The sequence below is a fragment of the Phodopus roborovskii genome, unplaced genomic scaffold (assembly GCF_943737965.1).
Source record: "Phodopus roborovskii unplaced genomic scaffold, PHOROB, whole genome shotgun sequence".
Taxonomy (NCBI): domain Eukaryota; kingdom Metazoa; phylum Chordata; class Mammalia; order Rodentia; family Cricetidae; genus Phodopus; species Phodopus roborovskii.
Window position 1 is genome coordinate 25929414 of NW_026125052.1, and position 20142 is coordinate 25949555.

General features: G+C 37.2%; 1 pseudogene; it reads right to left on the reverse strand.

Moving 5' to 3' along the window:
- Positions 1–3555: 3555 nt before the first annotated feature.
- Positions 3556–4084, reverse strand: LOC127221527 (peptidyl-prolyl cis-trans isomerase A-like; annotated as a pseudogene).
- Positions 4085–20142: the final 16058 nt, after the last annotated feature.

Genomic DNA, 20142 nt, shown 5'->3' on the forward strand with positions numbered 1-20142 from the left:
ATTTTGCAGAAAAACAATTAGAGTGCCTGAGACATTTTTTTTGTCTGTCTTCCTCTGAGTTCAATGTTTCCACCCCATTTTCTAAAAATTGCTTGTTGAAATTGTGCAACACAACTGAAAGACAAGAAAAAAAAATATAGCAGCTCCTATTTCACAGAATTTTGGGTCATATTTAGTTGTTTTTTTTTTTTTTTTTAAGAGCTGGGACCTCTGACAAAAGTGGCAAAAAGTAGAGTTTTCTTTATGAGAGACAAATTGCTTCAAATATTTTATTTGATGTATGTTCATAGATAACTGATAATGAGATAATAAAACAACAACCTTACATAATGACCTATCTTCTATTGGTGTTATATCCTTTATTTGTGCACATAGGTGGTATATATTAGCATCTAACCTCCCCTCTCTGTGTTTATGTGTGTATATGCATACATGCATGCATAGACTTTAGTACCCACAGAGCATCCAAGATTGCCAAGGACACCAAATGCAAGGATATTTGAATCTTCCAGATAAAATAGCTTCCTATTTTCATATAAGCTAGTCATATGTACCCTTATACTTCAAATCCTCTTAATATTATTCATAGAACTTAATAGGATGGGAATACGGTGTAAACTCTTGTTAGATTATATTCTTTGGTTAATAGCAACAGGAAGAAATCATGTGTGTATTCTGTACCAATTCATTTTCCAGATATATTCACATATTTTAAAATATGAGATTTTAAAAGATTTTTTTGTGTTTAGAACTTGCTATTGCCACTTTTCAGAATTTTTGGTAAGCAATTGACTAATTATGAGTATTAATAGGAGAACACAAAAGGCTGTGCATAAGCACTTGCAGGTGTATTCATCACTTACAAACTACCACTTGCTCCTCTCTACCTTTAACTGGAAATGCAGCATAGAAGAATATCTCCAATGCATGTCTTCAGATTCCTATAAAAATATTGAACTTGCAAACATTAAGCTTGTATTTTTATGTATTTTTGTCACTCAAATACAAAGGAAAACCAACCTAGAAAGAGTCAATTTGAATTTTTATGCATCAAAGATCAAGATGGAAGCTACTATCAAGAGGAGGCCTCGAAGATTAAGCAAAGGAACAAGAATAGCAAACAGCAAACAGCACAGAAGCCAAGCACATATCCTCTGTCCTTCCCAACTTTGAACTTTGTTCTGGCTCTGCCTGACTCATTGGAATCACCTTGAAGACTCTAATTTTTAAACAATTGTTGTTCCCGTTATACAAAGGTAGTACACCCCTGGATTCAAAATTAATGATTTTTTTTTCAAATAAGTCTTGTTAGTATTTTTGCATAGGGATCCTCTTAAGAACCCTTATTTAACGTTTAAAGGCATAAGAAACATTATATTGTAGTATATCAATCTGAGTCTCATGACAGGATCTCATTACCTGACAACTTTGTTATTTGTTTTTCTGCATCTGAAAGATCACCTTGGAAACTATCTATGGACAACTGTCTTTCTCTGAAATAGCATCCTGCTTTATTATATTGGCACCATATCCACCCTCTGGTGTTGATTCCCAGTTGTGCTTTCATTCCCTCTGCATTTACAGAATGTCCTTCTGGAGGGTATGGGTACTAAAGCAGCCTCTGCTCTGTAGACAGTGTGGACTCAATAAAATTGTGTGGAATTAAAAGTAGAGGGATGAATGAATGGTCCATGTTACTAGGGTTTCTGGATTTCAAGGTCTTGTGGGATGCTTGAGTACAAGCGAGTGTGGCGTGTGCTTTCTGAGCATATGTGGTATTTAAGAGGCATGCTTGTAGCACATTGTATGTCTCTAAGAACCCAGATATGGAACAAACGGTCGTTATCCCAGGATGCTGGAGAGGAATGTCTGGATAGTTTTCATTTTTATAAATAATCCACCAAATTTAAACCTTGTTCAAATGTTTATAACAGAATATGTTTTTAGTGGTTGCAAGAGAGAAATGACCTCTAACATCTATTAATATTATGCCAGCTTCTGGTTACTAAATTTTTCATTTGGGTAAATGTTATTTTCTGCATCATATAGATTTTTTGTTAGGATTTAAACTAAATTTAGAGAAATAACATACAAGATTATATGTAGGTTTCATTCATATGTGTATAAAAATAAATGCTGCATATGTCCATACTCACGTACTTAATTTGGGGAATTGAAAACAAAATAGAGCTCTAGTTTTTTTTTTCACTAGAACATGGGGGAATAAAGAAAAAAAATAAATGATCTGTTCTTCCTTTGGAATGTAATTTTAAAGCTGCAATATAATATTTGTGCTGATTTTCAAAACAATTTTAAATGATACACATGGGAAATTTCATTTGACACGAAGATATTAATAATAGCATTTCTCATCACTTTGTCTCTAAATGTTAGAATATGTGCAGTGTTGGAAATGTGGAACCTTTTTTCACCCAGAATGTTATACAATATCAATTTGTGCAGTTCTTACACTTAGGAGTTAATTGAGAGTTTTGGTGTTGCAGGGGTTTCATTAATTTCTTTAAACTGGGATTAAGAATGGAATGAGAGACCCAGATAGAAATCAATAACAGAGCATAGACAGGGTTGCATATTTTCTACCCCTGTGCAGTTTACCCCTGTGCAGTCTCTACACAGCTTCAGACCTCCTTGGGAGAAAGCAAGGCTGACTGGCAGCTGGGAAACACCTGCTGAGCTGTGCTGGTGAGCATGGTTGTTGTCCATGTTGATTGAACAGGACATCTGTTTCTGATTGGTGGTTGTTCATGCCCTGCCAGTCATTAGAGGTTCTCAATACTGCCTCTTAGAATAGGCACCCATGCTATATTCTTCACATTCTATACAAACCTACTTCCATTCGACTTTGACACATAGAAAAATTACATGGTGCACTTTTAAATAGACTAGATGCCCATGTTTTATTGTCATGTTTTTGCCTCCCTTTACCTTCTCTAGTGTTTCTCTTCATTGTTTTAATTGATATGTATGTGTGAGTATCCATATGTGGATATGCACAAGTGACTAAGTGACTGCAGATGTCCACAGGAGCCATAACTGGTGTGAAATGTGATTGTTAGTCACCTGACTTGAGTGCTGTGAACCACACTCAAGTCCTCTGCCAGAGCAGTATACATTCACAAATGCTGAGCCATCCATCTCTACCTCCCTTACCTTTATCTTTGTACTCAGTTTTTCATTTTGTTTCAGGTTTTGTTTACAATGGTTTTGACTGAAAATTTCACTTATATTGTTTCGATTCATTGTCATCACTATACTGAAATGAACTATCTTACACAGGAGACAGCTCTACTCATCTACATAGTCATGTAGTTGCTTTCTAGAAAGGCAAGCATTAGATAATAGCTATTTTTGTAACAGTTCTTACTTAGTTTTTATTCATAATCAAAAACTTAACTCTTCAGTCCAGCTAGACTTGGAGGGGAATGAGGAAAATATGGAACCCAAACAATTTCAGTGAGAGCAGAGATTACAGGGCATTGCGAGCAGATGGGGTGGGGGGATGCTCTCCTGAGCTACAGAAGGAATGTTCTGGTGGTTAAGAAGCCCGTAAGTCAAAAGAATTAGAGTTGTCCACAGTCAGAAATGGTGATCTTGCTGGTCTTGCCATTCTTGGACCCGAAATGCTCCATGGCTTCCACAATGTTCATGCCTTCTTTCACCTTCCCAAAGACCACATGCTTGCCATCCAGCCACTCAGTCGTGGCGGTGCAGATAAAAACCTGGGAACCATTTGTGTTTGGTCCAGCATTTGCCATGGACAAGATGCCAGGACCTGTATGCTTCAGGATGAAGTTCTCATCCTCAAATTTCTCTCCGTAGATGGACAGGCCACCAGTGCCTTTAAGGAGCATGAAGTCACCCCCCTGGCACATGAATCCAGGGATAATTCTGTGAAAGGAGGAACCCTTGTATCCAAATCCTTTCTCTTCAGTGCTCAGAGCACGAAAGTTTTCTGCTGTCTTTGGAACCTTGTCTGCAAATAGCTTGAAGGAGACGCACAGCCCAGGGGCTCCCCATCGGCTGTGATGTCAAAGAACACGGTGGGGTTGACCATGGCTGCAGGAAGAAGCGGCAAGGGACAGCGGCGTCTGCAAAGCCGATAATAGCTATTTTGCATATTAACATGTCATTGTTTCTAGATGTACTTTTCAAACTTTTTCATAAATTTTGTGGGTTTTCACAGACATATGCAATGAAATATGATCATATCTACCCTAGTTCTTTCTTCAAACTGACCGTATCCTTCCAAACATGGCCCCATTCTCACCTATTTCTCTTTTTTATGGTTTCAAAATCCAGTTAGTACTGCCTAAATGTGCATGGATATGGAGCCAAAAATGGGATTATGGGAAACCTATCAGTGGCCACATCCTCACAACAGGATGATTCTCTTTCCCCAGAAACCATCCACTTCCAATATCTCCCTCACAACGGGTAGATCTGGTAATCATCTACCCATTTGTGCTGGCATTTGCGATGACTTGCTCTTGTGTAGCTCTTGAAGAAGTATGCACAGCAGCTGTTGGATCATGGGTTTGATTATCATTTAACATGGACAAAGCAATATCTCACAATACTCCTCCCCATCATCCAGCTCTTACATTATATCCATGTCCTCTTCTGTGATGTCCCCTGAGCCTTGGTGGTAGGAGTATGATTACTGTAGATGTCCCATTTAGTCTGGAGACCTCAGTTGACAGTCAACCACTGTAAAAAGAAGCTTCTTTGGCACAGATTGAAAACCCAACATCCTTAATTTACCAGTATAAGCATGCACATTTGATGGCAATTTGACAGTATGACTGCTTAGCCAAGTAAGAACAGTGGGTTCTATCCTAGAGTCCATGTCCTTTCAAGCTATAGACTTTTCAGTAAGATTACAGTTCCATGCATGAAATTTCCTCCTGTGGAGGAGGTCTCAAATTCAATGAGAAAGTGGTTAACTACCCTAAAAAGTTGTGTCACTGCTGTACCAAAAGGTATGTCTTACTGATCTGGTCAGAACTGCAACTTTCAGAGTTCAGTGCTCCCTAAGACCATTTCATGTCTTTTCTCCCTAGCAGCCTAATATCAACCCCTGACACTTTGAAAGCTACCCTGCGTGGAGCAGGTTTCCTGGTCTCTTTGTGACTGATTTCTGTATGTCCTGCAGCAAAAGTATGCAGTGTCTTCAGGAGTAGAGTCTTACCTTACAGATATTAGCAACCAAGAGAATTGTAGTAGCCTGTGCTGGAGTCCTCAGAGGGTTCCTGGACTAATAACTCAAATAAACATATCACATGGGATTTCATTTAGTAAGCTGTGTTTTCTGGGAATGAAATTGTGTACCTATACAGGGTAATTTGCTTGAAATTTTTATTACATTTTATTTGGACATAAGCTCACCTACTAGGAGGTTTCCATAAAGCCTTCCCATAGATCATTACTTTGGGTTAACCTGCCCTTTGCACTCTTCTCTAATACTGTCCCTGTTTAGTATTTTTAACCCTTGCTATTTCCCTGTTAAGAGCAGGTTTTCCTGCCTGCCAGGTCCCAGGGTTGTGCCAGCCCAAATAACACACTGTATACCTAAGACACTGTATTAGGTATAATTCTGTTGGACAGTTACTAGTTTCTTATCAGCTATCTCTGTCTTAAATATTAACCCATTTCTATTAATCTAAGTATTTCCACGTGGCCTCATTTTACCAGAGAGAGGGCCTGGAGTTCTGATCTCTCTGTCTTCCATGTTGAATCTCCCCCTAGTTAATAGCAGCCTCTGCTTTCCTATTGGCCAACAGTGCTTTATTCATTAACCAATAAGAGAACCATATTTACAGAAGGACATATCCTATCATTTCTCTTCTTTCATCTCACACTTGTTCTACTATCTCTGTCTTCATTTTTTAAAAATGGCATTGTAAGAGTATAGCCTTCCTGTTAGGAGAAAGAGAATGGGAGAAGAAGAGGGGAGAGGAGGACATGAGGGAGCAGGAAGATTGAGTCAAGGGAAGAATAGAGGAGAACAAGAAAAGAGATACAATAATAAAGGGAGCCATTATAGTTTTTAAGAGAAATCTCACACTAGAGAAATGTCCAGATATCCACAACGATGACCTTAACTAACAATCTAAGCAATAGTGGAGAGGCTACCTTAAATGCCCTTCCTTGATAATGAAATTGATGACTATCGTATATGCCATTCTAGAGCCTTCATCCAGTAGCTAACAGAAGCAGAGACAGACAACCACAACTGAATACTGAGCCTAACTCCTGGAATCCAGTTGCAGAGAGGGAGAAATGATGAGCAAAGGAGTCAAGGTCAGGCTGGAGAAACTGCTAACCTGAACACTGGGGAGCTCATGGACACCAGTCTGATAGCTGGGAAACCAGCACAGGACCAGCTCAGAAACTTTGAACATGGGTCTCAGTTGGAAGACCTGGGCATTCTACGGGACCTCTGTCAGTGGAACCAGAATGTACCCTTAATGCAGGAATAAAATTCAGAGCCCATTCCCCATAGAAGGATACTCCCTTAGCCTAGAGAAATGTAGGAGGGCCTAGGCCCTACCACAAATGACTTGACAGATTTTGATGATCCCTCTTAGATGGCCTCACCCTCCCTGGGGAGTGGATGGGGAATGGGATGGGGGAGTTGGTGGGGGGACAAGGAAAGATTGGAAGGAGAAGTAAGTGGGATTGATATATAAAATTAAAAGACATTAAATAATAATAATAACAAAAATAAATGATTATAGCCATCCATAATTTAGCTTTTCAGTTAGTATACAACTGAATAGATTTTCTTCATATTTTCATATATACTTAGTTTGGGTTGCTATTCTTTACCTCTCACCTTCTGCTTTCCTCCAGGTCCCTGCCATTCCATTCTCAGCCTAAACCTTTCCACCCTCAGTATTCCTTTCCCACTTTCATGGTTTTCTAGAGCCTTTAAGGGAAATAACATAGGAAACCATGGATGTTTCAGAATAATAGGCTACATGACCTCACCCCTTTCTCATCTATTCATGTGATTCTTTAGTAAGTCTTAGTAACAGTGTTGCTATAGAGGATGAGGAGGCTATGACCCCAGCAAGAAACCTCTCTTCTTATTTAAGTATGAATTTCATTGTCACTTCATTATCCTCTAATGGTGTCTGTGAACTGGCATCCCTTCTACAAGGGCAAACATCACTGAATTGTATATAAAATAAAAGAATATTTTATACTATTTTTACTTCCTATTTTTGTCAAAAAGTATAAACAGCAGGAAAAGCTTGAAATTCCACAAGACCTCAAAACAGGCAGATCATCTTCCACCTCTACCTGGCTTTGGCATGTATTTCAACAAATAAACAAATATGGTATTTAACAGTAACACACACACACACACACACACACACACACACAGAGAGACACACACATGAGAGAGAGAGAGAGATAGAGAGAGAGAGAGAGAGAGAGAGAGAGAGAGGAGCTGTGAAGGTATGTTTAGTGGCACGGCACAGCTGGAAATAATTGGGAAAGAGAGTGCAGAGCAACAGAGTTTAAAAACCACATGGTCTCAATGATGTTTTCATAGTGCTCTAAGCAATTTTCTTCCACAAGTCAAATGATTTCAAGACTCACCAGCCCCAAATTACCTACACAACATAAATTCAAAGAAGAAGCAGAAGCAGAGGAAGCAGAGGAAGCAGAGGAAGAAGGAGAAGAAGAAGAAGAAGAAGAAGAAGAAGAAGAAGAAGAAGAAGAAGAAGAAGAAGAAGAAGAAGAAGAAGAAGAGTAAACTGCAATGCAAACAACGAGTAACTCTTAAGGAAATTTCTTGTCAAAACTGTGGACAAGACACATTATAGCACAGAAGCCCTTTTGAAGCCTTTAATCCAAATTGCTGGGTGACCTCATCTACCCCAGTGAAGAGAATATGTAGTGATTCCCAGGTGACACTGAAAAACACACCTGATTTACCTGACTCTGTGTCTGTGGCTGGGAAGAGAGTCCCAGAACTGAACGAATGACAATGTACATGTAAGTAGGTGTTACTGTGGACAATAAGGGTTCTGTGTAGAATATATGAAACATTGCCTGAAGATGTTCTGTGAACTGAAGGGTATGTTCTTCAAAGAAACTTTGCAAAACCTCTCTCAATATTCTGTTTAATTAATTAAGCATTTTCATCATTGTGAATAAAATGACTGTTATAAATCTCTAAGAATTTAGAAGTTAACTGATCTCTGAATTTTAAAGTAATTGATAGCAAAGGAATTGTCATCTAGATTATCTAGAATAGAAATATTTTAATTTTTCAATAGAAAATATTATTATGTCATATCATGATACCATTTGATTCATCAGTGTTCCTTTAGTTAATTAAATACATTAGCACATACCAACATAAAATGCTATATACATTATTCTAAGTATCTTACATGTAAAATCCACTTATACAGCTTAAAATTATATATATGCATATATATGTGTATACACACACACAAACATATATATATATATACATATATATATACATACATACATATATATATATATATATTACATTTACTTCATGGTGTATATCTTCAATATATACCAAATTAGAAGAAATTCAAAAAGATTGGTAAGAAACAAAAAAATGAGTTTAGTACTAAATTTGTATTTTTATGGGATTTTATTATTATTTTTACTATTTTTATTATTATTGAGAGAGAGCATGAAGAAGGGTTGGAATGAAGTTAGTGAGGATCCAGGAGGACTTGGGGGTGGGGAAAGAATATGATCAAAATATATTATATGAAAATAGTTAAATAAAAAAATCTGGTAACTAGAATTGTCAGAGAAGAATTAAGATGAAAAACATTTAGAAAAAAGAAACTATTTAAATTGTGTGAGTCAGCGATGACATGCAAAGCATTGCAAACTTATATTTCCAGAAAAACATTATAATAGGTAGATGCTAGATGGAAAAGAGGTAGATGCTAGATGACTTTATTAAGAAACTCTGTGTTTACAGAAAGTCTATGCATAATTCCCACACTTTTCAAGGATATCTTCAAAGGCTTCTCCTGGAACCCTTCAGCTGGTTCCCTTGTCCAGCCTTGATTTGAGGGCCTATGCCTAGTGTCTTGTTATGCTCTGCGTGGTTGCTAGCATTAGAGAGCTAGTTCTTTTCTGAAGGAAAACAGGGGAGCAGTGGATATGGGGATGAGGAGATGATTTGGAGATGGGGAAGGATGGAATTTTAAAATTTAAAATTTAAAAAAAAGAATTTTAAAAGAAACTTTTAAGCTTTAGAAAACAAGGCTATAGCCACATGGATAAGCTATTTCTCTACATTCATAGTACTTTAGATAAAAGTCACATAGACCAGAAATTAGCAAATTAAGGATTAAAAATAAAATTAGCACTCTGTCTTCAACAGAAATTTTTATTGGGGAAAAGCTGGTTCATTTATCTGCTTATTGATTACATGCTACTTTAACAGCTACATAGATACAGCAACAACAGGCCTGCTAAGATGAAAATATTTACTGTCTGGTTCACTGAAGGTTTGCCAACTCCTGACCTAGACAATTACAGCAGACTGTTTTGTAAAAAACAGAGAAAGAAATGAAAGTCTACTGAATCCTTTGCAGACAAAAGCAGACAGGGTTAAAATTTCATACCTCTTTCCAGACAGTATGCTGTGTCCCAGCGGCTTGCCATCTGTCATTGTATCTTCAGTACCATTATTACAGGGGACATCTAGTTGGCTTAATGGCTGGAATGCCACAGACAGAATCCACAGAAAGAAAAGAAAAGTCGCCAGAGCCCATTAATTTGAGATAAGATTTTATTAGACCTTCACTCTAGTCCCAAGTTTAGTTTCCTAAACATCTTCCTTGTTTCTAATACGAAGTAATTATTTTTGTAAGACTTGAAACAAATCTCAGGTTTAAATATTTGTTTTCCTAGACTGTCATCAATAGTGTATTTTAGGCTGGAATCACTACAGAGTGAGCTGATTCGCAAGACTCTGTTAAACTGATCGGAATCATAAAAGGGAAGTCACCAGTCTGGATATGTTAGTGGTCCATGTAAACATCATCTGTCCCCATTTAGATCTGGTAGTAAAAAATTCAAGATTATGAGGCCCAGGAGAGCTTTCTCCACAGCTGTAGGTTCAGCCTTGCATTCTAACATCTAACCCTAAAGATAAGGAGCTCTGAAGATGAAATAAAAAGAATAATCTGAAATTCTGGAGAGCAGACTACTCAAGGCCACCAGACAGTCAGTGTCCTCAGAGTTCTGCTACCAAACAATTGAGGAAAATTTTAGGGAATAATAAAATTATTGTGACAACTGCATTTGTAGCCAGTTTTTAAACATATACATTCTGACTTTGTATAGCTCAAAATCATATTTCCCAAACTGACAGCGTTTGACTTGGCATGACTTCTTGTAGAAAAAAAAAAAAAAAAGACCCAAGTATGATAGAAATTTAAATAAGCAATGTTTATCTGTGACAACAAATCTTAATATACTCTACTCATATGCTAATATTGTCTTTCACTCTATAATCACTAACTTTTAATCAGAGTATACTTCAAGATTAGTTTATTTAATCACAGGCTATACTAAAAACCAACAGTATCATTACATCATTTTAGGATATTAACAGTAAAACAAATTAATTTGGTTTTTAGAGTGTCTTCATGAATTGCTTGTTTCTTCTTTCACATATTTAGGCAATAAAATGGTTCAAGTCTCAGTAAAGACATGTGATCCTTAGCTGTTAGAGTAGGGCCAGTACAAGTCTTAACACCTAATTTGTACTTACCTGAAATTGACTTTTAAATTTTTTTCTGGTGTTGCTGAAATTACACTTTGTAATGCTAATGTAAGGACCAATAATTAAATATGTGTAATGTAATAACTTTATGATAAAATGTAATATTTCCACTTAATCTTAGGTGGAAATAAAATAAGAAATCTGGGGGTGGAAGTGATTCCATACATATGTGTGTGAGATTGAAGAAACATGTGCACACAAAGCCAAAAGTTTAGTATCCCCATTTTTCTGGGCAAACTTTACAAATCCGTCTGTTTCCCTAGAAACAAACGTGATCAATTCTGCAACTCTGGTTAGATGTCCCATTGACCACCCAGATCAAAGGATTCATACAGATCTTGTGAGATACACCCATCCATTAAAAGGCCACCGAATATAAATTACCTAGTGACACACCCAGCGAGAGTGGGTTCAGACATGGCCTTGAAATTGTGAAAAAGATCTATTTCTGGTGTTGTGAATGAGCTAGACTGTGTTTTGGGTGATTGTGCTCCTCAGCTAGGAAGCACTGGGAACAATATGCTTGTACTGCGCTGGGCCTTCTGTAGGTAACTGGCCTGTACCTGCATTCTTGTCTGGAAGTATTGCTTTTTTCTGAGCTCCTTGGCTTTTAACATTTAGTAGGTTTAATCAAAAGAAAGCCTGAGGGGACATAACCATATACAAAGGGACTTGTTTTTCCAGGCTTTACCCAATGGGCTTCAATACAGCATTATCTCCATTTCTCGAGCAGTGGCCTTGACTCTTGACTTTAAGCCTCTGCTGTGGCTACTGCTTTCATAAGATGCATGGCATGCTTTTATTCACCTTTCTTGGCTTTGTGATGGGGATAATGTCATCTAGTGTCCATCCATAAGCCTACCACTTTTGGTTGGGTTTATCTGCTCCCTTCTTATTCCCCCGTTCCAAACCCTACCCAGACGTTTAGCTAGTAACTCCTATCTAAATGATACTGAACAATAAATCCATAGTGTTCCAGATACTTCCCTTCATAATAGGTGGGCTTCAAAAAAACATGGGGCTGTAATGCCACATTTTTGAACAACGGAATTTAGTCTGAGCTTCATTCAAAAGAAGTTGAGGATTGCAAAATAGTTTCTGAAAACCAAGCAAGTCACGTCAGTTCATCTGTCTCCTTTTGGAGGGCATATTGTCATACGGCTTTCTCTGAAGTACAATACCAACTGCTGTTCCATATACTTACAGAATACCATGGAGTTTTCTCTGTCAACATCAACACCCACGATAATTGATAGGATATATTTGCTCACCAATGATGCTAAAAATGGATACTTTGAGAATTAAAACTGAGCGAGTATTTCTTCATGCCAAAGAGTATTTGCTTTTCTCAAAGTCTATCATACCACCATATTGGTGAATTGTGAGCAGTTACAACCATCCATAATTATCTAGAAGAACTTCATTATCCCTTTAAGATATAATTGTTAAATCTGCTCTATGAGCGTGGCTCCATTTACTACTTTATATATATTTATAATAATTTTGTTTAAGACCACCACATGAGTAATGGATGCAATATTTATTATAAGCTGTTAACAAATAGTTTTCTGTATTAACAGCAGCAGTATGGTAATAAATCTATTAAACTTCTGGTAAGTATACATCAAATCCCAAATGCCCCAGGAAAAGCAATATAATTGGTACAATTTTCAAGTGATAACCTATCAGTTTCTCTAGAATATATAGATTTTTTTTAGTTTTTTCATACATTAACCTCCTTTCTACAGTAAGAGAGCAAGACAGTACTATTCATTCTATAACACAGCTTTACATACTTTTCAAGCTAGTGTTGTACATTGAGTTTGCTTTTCCTATAAACAAATGGCAGAGAAATCAATGGTGTAATAGTTGAAAGTAGAGTGAGGTAATATTTCTTACTGTGGTAAGATTGCACAAAATTCTAATATATTTCTTGCATTTATCATGTTAGTCACTGATCTATCTGCAAAAAAAAAAAAAAAAAAAAAAAACAAACCTGAAATGGTTATAAATGGAATTAAGCATATAGTATACCTTCTGCTAGACTCAGTCCCAAATTTTAAAAGGTTGACTTAACCAATCAATATGCAATTTCTGCATGATTAAGAACATATTCTCTTCCTACCACTGTATATCATGTTCTCATTCCAGAACATTGCCTCTGGTCAAGGCTTTCTTCTTAACAACATTAAAAGTTTTTTTTTTTTTTTTAAAGAATGCATCAAACATCTAGCCCCAGAAAATTCAGTTTAAATGCCCAGAATTCTTTTAATAGAAATGGCAGGTAGAATTTCATTTGTATTAGTCAAGGTTTTAGAATAGCAGGTAGTATATGACCTTAACTGACAATTTTTCTGTGAAGAATTCAATTGACATGGAATAAATCTGGTTATGTTTTTGATTGTTTGTTACTTCAGGATTTTATATTTTTTGCCATTTTAGAGATGGATCCTTGTCTGAAAATCATTTACTAGTGTAAATTTTCCCCCATTTGTGAACTATACATCTACCTCTTTGAACATATCTTTCATTAAAATCCTACTGTGAATTTCTGGTTACAAAAAATGACACAAGCCCAATTTATATTTTCTCCCTCCCAGAATCCTACAGGTAAAAGTAGAAGACATGAACTACAGTGGTTTCCCTTGATTTTTCCCCTTTTGATATCTGCAGGCTGTACAGTCCTGCCAATATTGTTCATGGTTATGATCACTGAAGATCCATTTGGTCAATATTGTATGTCACAAGCAATAGTTTATTATGGTTGGTAATAGGATCTGGGGGAAAAAATATGTATCTTCTCCCCTCCCCTTTCTGCTCCTCTTTTCCTTCTTTCATCTCTCATTGATAGGGAAAGTGAAATTTTATGCTTGTAAGCACTTCACTGGAGAAGATAGAAACTGGATCCCCCTACAAATATACAGTGAAACATGGGCCTCTCACCGAGCACGTGGATGGGGTTCAGTCCCTTCATTGTTCACTGAATCCTGAGATAACAATAATTGTTAGTCCAATCAAATATACTCAGGGCAGTGGTTCTCAACCTTCCTAATATTTTGTGTCTTTAATATACTTCCTCTTGTTTGTTGGCCCCCATTTATAAAATTAATTTTGCTACTTCATGACTGTAATTTTGCTACTGTTAGGAATCATAATTTAAATACCCATGTTTTCAATATTTTTAGGTAACCCCTGTTAAATGGTTGTTTGACCCCCAAGGGGGTCATAACAAGTTGAGAAATGCTGACTTAGGGTACTTTGTTAAGCAGCACAAACCCCTACCACAGTAAGATGTGAAAGCATGCAATAGGAAGCAAATAAGATCATTGGAAGACCAGCCAGTGACCTTAACCTCTGAGCCATTTCTCCAGCCCACTTCTGTTTTGTTGTTGTTGTTGTTTGTTTATGTGCTTGTTTGTTTTTGTTTTGTTTGTCTTTTTTAGTTGAAAATATTTTTTTCTTACACAATATTCTGAACATGGCTTTCCCTTTCCCAACTCCTCTGAGATCCTCCCCACCCCATTACTCACTCAATTCCACTTCATCTTTCTCTCTCTTTGGAAAACAAACAAATAAAAAGAAAAAAAAGCATGTTTGTTAACTGGGAAAAATAACAAAGAAAAAGCACAAGACACAGACACACACACACACCAAAACATATAAAAGCACAAAATCATAAAACATAATATATAAGCAAAAGACCCATAACCAGTAAGACAAGAAAAAAAAAGTTCAAAGTGATGAGACAAAACTTCCAAAAGATACTCTTGGGTACATTTTGTGTTAACCATCTGATGCTAGACATGGGTTTAACCTTAAGTGTGGTTATTATCCAGTGAGACTTTACTGGAAAAAACTAATTTTTCCTTTTAAATTGGATGTTAATCATGAAGATTTATTTTTCATGGTGTGTTTATGTGTTTTGTGTAGATTTCTGCACATGAGTTCAGTGTCCTTGGAGTCCAGATGAGGGTGACAGGTCCTCTACAGTTTGGGTTGCAGGCAATTGTGAGTCTCCCAACTAGGGTGCCAGAAACCCACTGTGCTCTTCTGAGGGAGCAGAATGAGCCCTTAACTGGTGAGCCAAATCTCTAAGCCACTAGAATGATATTACATTAAAATCAGTTGGGATTTTTGTAAATGTAAATACTAGGATGTAGACAGCACTGAAAAACCTGATTCTGATTATTTCTGAGAACCAGAGTTCAGACTCAGAAAGATGGGGGAGGGCACTGACAATGACTACCACTGTGTTCTTGTGAAGGTGCAGCAGTTTGATAAAAGTACAAAAACCAGTATGTTCTCCCCTAGGACCCATCATCTAGCCAGCCATTTGGTTTTGGCCCCACTAATGGTGCAAAGCATGGATTCTATTTTGTGGAGTCGGATTAAAATCTAATCAGAAAGTGTCTATTTTCACCTGTAACATTCCTGCCACTATTACATTACTAGGTATAGCTTGTCACATCAGGCCCTACTTAGCTCACTGCATTCACTGATAGGTAAGGCTGAAGGTAATTTTTCTGCTCCAGCGGAGAATGCTTTGAACTTTTCAGAACCATGGAAACTAGCAGTATCCCTCTGGGTTTCCCCACAACCTGATTCAGTTATGTAGTGAGTTCTGCAATGGGTCCTACAATCAAGTTCTCAGAGGTAATCAAGAGCAATGACCATAGTCAGTACTATTGTTTTGTTAGTCTGACGTAATAATAAGGTCCTCCTGTGTCCTTGTCTTTATACCAATAGACTAGCACATCTCTCAACCCTTATCAGAGAAACTTGCTTTTGCAACAGATGGGGATTAACAGAGACCACCAACAAGTCATTGTTCAGAGAATAAGAGTCTCCGTGGTGCTCAGCTCCTAAATACAACACCTATTAAATTCAAGTCTAAGCGATAATGACAGGAGAGGTGGGCAGAGAGATTGTAAGAGCCAGTGGGAATGGGTGTTAGAATAGTGTTTGCCAGATGTGGCTGTAGAGTTACTCACATGAATGCAAAAGTGCTAGAATTGCATGCACAAGACATTTCAAAGATCAAGTCAGCCAAAATCTCAGCATGGGTGAGAGAGGGGCTCATAACGTCCCACTCTCTGCTAAGGAATTATTGGCAGCTGATGGCTTTGAAGAGAGGGAGAGTGAGTTTTCTTCAGGTATACAGCACCAGAGAGACTGCAAATCCTCCAGTAGGTGAACAGATATCTATGGACATACAGGCAACACTTACAGACTCAATGGTTATTACATTAAATTAAAAATGTGTGAAAAATAGCACTTGAAGTTGCGAGAGAAAGTGAAGATATAGCAGAGGAATTCAAGAGAAGGAATGTGTAATGTGTGGTCAAATTTGATCCAAACACAAACGTGTGTGTGTGTGTGTGTGTGTGTGTGTGTGTGTGTATTTCAGGATTCATATATATATGAATAATGATTAAAATATGTTTAAAATACAAAATAGATTAAAAATAAAATGGTACCATACTTAAATAATAGAAGATGCATAGTATAAGATACCATATTGATCCCAATAAAGCTAAAAATTAGTGAAAGTTGTTTCTGTACTACGAACGTATTTTTAAACATGTGGACTTATTTCCTTCCAGAGGAACTGTATGTCTCCCATGGTTGAGGTAACCATCTCATGGTTTGAGCTATTAATCCATCAAAATCCAACCCATTACATTTATACCACTGTGCCACTAGCATACCTTACAAGCAGGATGCTGTTGAGGGGAAATAGAATGTAATGTTATAAAGACATGAAGCACAAAGCATAATAAGAAATAAGAGGATTAAATGCTGGGATTGGGAGGTGGGGGATTGTTAGTATACAGGCATCTGCACTGGTCTGTCCTTGGGGTTCTGACAGGATATGACCTCATCTGCAGCCACTAAGAGTACACACTCACTACATTCCCCTTTAAAAGGGCCCTGCACACCTCCCATCTTCCTCTCTCTTTTTAGCTCTCTGATTCTCTACCTTTCTTTCTGTCTCTCCCTCCCTTTCTCCCTCCTTCAATCCCCCACCTCTGCTTCTTCTCTTCTGCCACCCCAGTCCCCAGAGGCTGGTCTCCCCTGTCACCTTATTTCTTTTCCCATTGACTTTCCCCCAATAAAATAACCCACCACCCAAGCTATATAGAATTGTTTCTTTCTCTGACCACTTTTAAAAATTACAAAAAGGATGAGATGGCAAGGAAACGGAAGGAATATGGGAGGAATAATTAAGAATATTAAATGCCTTCTGCCAAACCAAATGGAAACCTATTACTGTAGAATATTCCTAAAAAGTATACATATATAAGATGAAATTAAGTGGAGTTTCCAAATAATGAATCCTCAGTACCAGTGATGAGTAACACCTTAATGACTTATTGGCCAAAGGGGTTCTATAAACAAACACCCCCAAACATTGCAGGCTATTGTTAATACTATTAGTTGCCATCTACAACCTGACACTAAGTCCTTATTGCCAAATGTATCACTTGTGTCATCAACAAGCTTGTGCCCAATTAGAAACTTCACCTCTAGTGACAGACATTAAGAATTCTCCTGGAGGAGTATTATCTCAACTATGAATTCGGCCACCTACAATCATGTTGAAAATTTTATGATAATTTTTTAAATTTAAATTTGAAACAAGCTTGTTTACATTTCAATCCCAGTTCACTCACCCTTCTCTCCTCCCCTGTCCTGCCATAGCCCCCATCCCATCTGCCTCCAGGGAAGGTGAGGCCTTCCATGCCAGATCTTCAAAGTCTGTCTTATCATTTGGAGCAGGCCTAGGCTCTCCACCATGTGTCTAAGGCTGAGAAAGTATCCCTCTAAGTGGAATGGGCTCCCAAAGTCCATTGTTACACTAGAAATAAATACTGATCCAGTACCAGACGCCCCCCCCTAGACTGCCCACTCCTTCTAACTAACACCTACTTTCAGGGGGTCTCAGTCAGTCCTATGCTGGTTTCCCAGCTATCATACTGGGTTCCATGAGCTCCCCCTTGTTAAAGTCAGCTGTTTGTGTAGGTTTCTCCAGCCTGGTCTTGACCCCTTTGCTCATCACTCCTTCCTCTCTGCAACTGGATTCCAGGAGTTTGGCATGGTTTTTGGCTGTGGGTGTCTGCTTCTGCTTCCATCAGCTATTGGATGAGGCTCTAGGATGGCATATAAGGTAGTTATCAATCTCATTATCAGGAAAGGCTATTTAAGGCAGCCTCTCCACTATAGCTTAGATTCCTAGTTGGGGTTATCCTTGTAGATCTCCCTAGTGCCAGATTTCTCTTTAAACCTATAATGCCTCCTTCTATTATGGCATATCTTTCTTGCTCTTCTCTATTCTTTCCTTGACTCAATCAATCTTCTTGGTTCTTCTTGTCCTCCTCTCCCCTCCTCTTGTTCCTTTCTCTTTCTCCTAACTCCCTTACTGCTCTCCCCATGCTCCCAATTTGTCAGGAGATCTTGTCCGTTTCCCATTCACAGGGGAATGGGAATATCTCTCTTAGGTTCCTCCTTGTTTCCTAGCTTTTTTGGCTGGGTGGATTTGATGCTGGTGATCCTTTGCTCTATGTCTAAAATGCATATGTGAGTGAGTACATACCATATTCATCTTTTTGTGACTGGGTTACCTCACTCAGGATGGTTTCTTCTAGTTCCATCTATTTGCCTATAAATTTCAAGATTCCATTGTTTTTTGTTTGTTTTTGTTTTGTTTTGTTTTGTTTCTGCTGGGTAGTACTCCATTGTGTAAATGTACCATATTTTCTCCATCCATTCTTTAGTTGAGGGGCATTTAGGTTGCTTTCAGGTTCTGGTTATTATAAATAATACTGGTTGAAATTTTAACATTCATTGTGGCTTATCAAAAATAGTAAAGAGAGAGGGCTGGAGTGATGGCTTAGCAGTTCAGAGAACTGACTGTTCGTACAGAGGGGCTGGTTTCAATTTCCAGCACCTACCTGGTGGCTAATAACAGTTTGTAAGTTCAAGATCTGATCCCCTCACATGCAGGCAAAACAATAATGCACGTAAAATAAAAATAAACAAGTTAGAAAAAATAGCAGAGAAAGAATGATAATGTGTAAGGGATGGGGTTATAATATGAAGTCAAGTGTATTTACAAATATTTTCAGGTGAAATTTAGAGAAAGTATTATTAATCTGTATTTGAAAGCATTTGTGTTTATTTTTTCCAAAACATTATGTATCCTATTCATAGTAAATCACCTTTTCCATTGCTCAGTTTTGCTTAGTTGCTATTTATATTCTCACCTTGGTTTTAATTATGTTTTTTTTTCTGATTACTCAACATGCAACTTTTCTTTAAGACTCGAAGAGGCAAGCATTTTGTTTTGTGATGTTTTCTTTTATGGCTTTACCACCCATGTCTTGAGCATAGCTATCTAGGGTCTGGCCCTATTTACTTAGGTCCAGTTTTTCATCAGCCAAGTGGTCAGGGTTGTTTTCATGTTGGGGAAAACTGGAATATACAACACATGATGCAAAATATCCTTTCCCACTGATTTATTTATATAATTTTTCTTCCCTAAAGTATGGTACATTCCTAATGCCTTCTCATATGTATTAATTAAATGAAATGACTCTTTGCAAGAATTTCTTGCTAATGATAGGATTTGAGTTGTGGCAGGCAATATTTAGGTTATTTATTTTTAAATGATGTGTGTATTTACAGTGAAATGGTTCCATTTCCCCTGGAGAGAAAAAGAGAAAAGAACATTTTTAAAAGTTCCTTTTTTTTTTTTTTTTACAAGTAAAGCTTCTTCTAGGATGAAGAGCCATTAAAAGAAGAGAACCTAATTTCAACTAACTTGTAACATATCAAATATTTGTTTTTATAATAATAATAATAATATATTTTTAAATTTTTTTTACTAAAGACTAGTAGCTAGTATGATTATATTTGCCTAAAAAGGCATATAAAGTATAATAAAAGTTAATTTTAGATGTACCCATATATCTTTTTATGTATTTTGACATATACATAGTATATATATAGTATATATATATATATATATACATATATATGTACATGTATATATATTAATGATAAACCAGTGATAACCACAAAATATGTATTTCTGCTTTGCTTCTAAGGAAGTTACTCTTTCAAGAAAGAATTTACTCATCCAAGTGATGGTTATAAAATGTGGATACTACATGATGTCTCCTTCAATTAGCATGTCTACTTTTGGCTGTGGAGACACTACCTCATAAAGTGCATACCTCAGCCAGAGAGTGACAAAAAAAGTCTCTGAGTATTTCTACTGAGGATGACCATCATGGACAGGGCAAGCCACTGTGGTT